The sequence below is a fragment of the Euprymna scolopes genome, chromosome 16 (genome assembly GCF_053919585.1).
Source record: "Euprymna scolopes isolate OS-2025 chromosome 16, ASM5391958v1, whole genome shotgun sequence".
NCBI classification, from domain to species: domain Eukaryota; kingdom Metazoa; phylum Mollusca; class Cephalopoda; order Sepiida; family Sepiolidae; genus Euprymna; species Euprymna scolopes.
The window spans coordinates 44,537,146-44,540,247 of NC_136497.1; the positions used below are offsets into that span (position 1 = coordinate 44,537,146).

Genomic DNA, 3,102 nt, shown 5'->3' on the forward strand with positions numbered 1-3,102 from the left:
ACGTGTATAAAATTCAACTAAAATTGATATGCTATTCGTACTCTTATTACAAAATGAAGCTCGTATCTAAGACTAGTTTACAAGATCCGCCAAAAACAACCGAAAATATGTTTCGCTAGTATTTGCGCCAACTACAATCTGTTCTAATCTGACTTAAGACAGAATAGATATTATCCTTTGAATTGTGTATTTGTTAAAGTAAGGAATACATTATAACAAATTAGGCAGAGGGCCAGAAATAGTATGAGGCGTCTTTTATAATCTCTAACGAGAATATGTCACCTCAATACCACAACGAAATTGTTGGAATTTAATTTTAAACAAGATGGGATACAATAAAAATTAAGAGATTTTTTTAAATGGAGACTTATCGGGGTAATAAAAAGCTCAACATGTAAGGTTGATCTTAAATACAAAAGGTGAAAATCGACAATACAAATATATGTACTAGTGCATATAGATTTAATCATCAATTCAATAAAGGTTGGTTGGTTGGTTGTTTTTTGTTTTACGGCATATCAACCCTTTTCAGGTTCTTTAATGCCAAATCCAGTGATTTCTAAGGACAATTTTTTAATAGAGTATATATATATATATATTATTTTTTTTTTAAGTCGGTTTCTATTTAACCCATAGTTGAGACCCTAACAGATACTACCATTCCGGGTCAGAGTGGATCTGGGAGCAATGGCAATTAAAGGGTGGCTCAACACTCCCCAAAGCGCGTAAGCTGGGGCCTCACCATCGGATGTAGTTATACCTAGGTATTTCAAAGCCTAATTCTTCTCATAAGAGAACAGGAGATGCTAGTTAATAAATCATGATTGCGACGTCTTTAACTGATTATTAAACATGTATGCATTATATGGGACAGAAAACCCCATTCCAACTGTTTCTAAAGTATAGCCCACCAATTCTTCTCTGATTTGTTCAGAACCAAAAAACAAGCGGGGCGATCTCTAAGTAGCAGTGGGACATAAGTGAGAGCAAAGAAAATGAGGTGGATTTTGACAGTGGAAACTTTGACTCTAGCCCGAAAATCATGCATTGTCACTCCCTACCGAAATACCAAATTACTTCTGTCATTGTCTAAACTATGCTACATATAAAAGTAAATAACGAAGGCATCCTTAGAGTAACTCTTTTTAAATTATACGCCTGGACATTTTGTGATGCGATAAACTCGAGTGAAGTAATTTTTATCAAGTTTATTTCTGGTAAAAGGAATTTTCTTAGATACTAGCAAAAAAAATATAAAACGAATACAGTCGGAAGATATTTTTTGAATAAATTGGCACCAAGTTCCACGAAAATGTTGTCTGCCCACATTAAAAATTTAACGATGCAAAAATAGTTAGCTTTAAAGAAAAAAAATTAAATAAATAAAAAGAGCACATTTTATCTGAACTTATTTCGGCATGATAAATTAAGAAAAACGTTTTAATCTATACTATTAATAACATTCTAAATGTTTATTTATTTATGTGTGTGTGTATATATACATATAAAACTTTCGAACGGATGCACCGAATTGAAACATTCTTTTTTCCCTGAAAGGTGTGAGTCCCTATATTGTCCTTATCTATATATGGTTTGTAACGAACAACGTTGAGTCACACAAAAAGCCTGAAATAAGGGTTTGGGGCCGTTCCGTGCAATTGTCGAAAAAGTTACCTGCCCATGTCAAAGAAATTTAGCACTGTCTGTAACATCTTCTGTCGTACGGACAGGACTTGTGGCGCAATGGATAACGCGTCTGACTACGGATCAGAAGATTCCAGGTTCGAATCCTGGCAAGTTCGTAATAATTTTAACCATCATTTTATCCAATTTTTACTCATTATCCTTACCCTTAGTTAGGGATTTTTTGTTTCTTCAGTGATTTTGTTTTGTGCATGTGGGAATTTCCTATACTCCAAGTTCACAAGGTAATCGTTGATGGTAAAACGATGTTGAGCATGCTTGATGTTGAGTGTACTCGATTTTGTGTTTGACGGCGTTGTGTGTGTCGACGCGGCGTAGTCGCTAGTTTTTAATATAATTCTACAGTGCAAACGAATCGTATAATAAAGAAAGAATTTACTTTCGAGTTAGCATCAAGCTGTAGTGTCTGTTCTGGCTTCAGTTATAAAAAGAAGTGTTTCTTGAATAGACAATTTTGAAATTTTGTTCCTATTTTTGGGAAGCTCGTTACCTCTTATATACAAACCGACTATGTGCCTATCGTGAATAGGCAAGTGTATCAAAAAAGCATAAGTTCACAGGGTGTTTCGGATTTTACTATCAATTTTGGACTATAAATTAGCATCAAATATAATAATTAATTCAGGGGAACACTGTATATACAGACTATCCCAGAATTTATCTTCTAGGTTGAAATCTGAATTAGTATGTAAACGTGGTGGTTAATACTAAGACGTACTGTGTAAACTAAGTATACAAGAATTAACCATCGATTTTGAAATATAAATTAGTATTCAGATGGGTGGTTGATTCTAGAACACACAGTATATACAAAATATTCGGGAATTTACCATCGATTTTGAAATATAAATTAACACTAAAATATGTGGTTAATTCTAGAACGCACAGTATATAAAGATGTACAAGAATTAATAATCGATTTTGAAACATAAAATAATATTAAAATTGGTGGTTAATTCTGGAACATATATACAAAGTGTCCAAGAATTAACCATCTTTTTGAAATATAAATTAGTATAAAAATTGACGGTTAACTGTAGAACGCGCTATATATACAAAGTGCCCAAGAATTACTCATCGATTTTGTAATATAAATAAAATTTTTAGTTAATTGTGAAACGCGCTGTATATACAAAGTGTCCAGATATTAACATCCGATTATGAAATATAAATTTGTACTAAAATGGGTGGTTAATTCTGGAACACACTTTATATACAAAGGGTCCAGGAATTTATCATCGATTTTGAAATATAGATTAGTGCTAAAATAGGTAGTTAATTCTGGAACGCACTGTATATACAAAGTGTCCAAAAATCAACCATTGATTGTAAAATAGATATTACTATTAAAATGAGTGGTTAATTCTGTAAGGCATTGTATATATCGATTTTGTAATA

The 3,102-nt window shown here is 32.6% G+C and overlaps 1 non-coding gene across 1 annotated transcript; it reads left to right on the top strand.

The window, feature by feature from the left end:
- Positions 1-1,729: 1,729 nt before the first annotated feature.
- Trnar-acg (transfer RNA arginine (anticodon ACG)) lies at positions 1,730-1,802 on the top strand. The gene has a single exon. It is a non-coding gene; the product is annotated as a tRNA-Arg (tRNA).
- Positions 1,803-3,102: the final 1,300 nt, after the last annotated feature.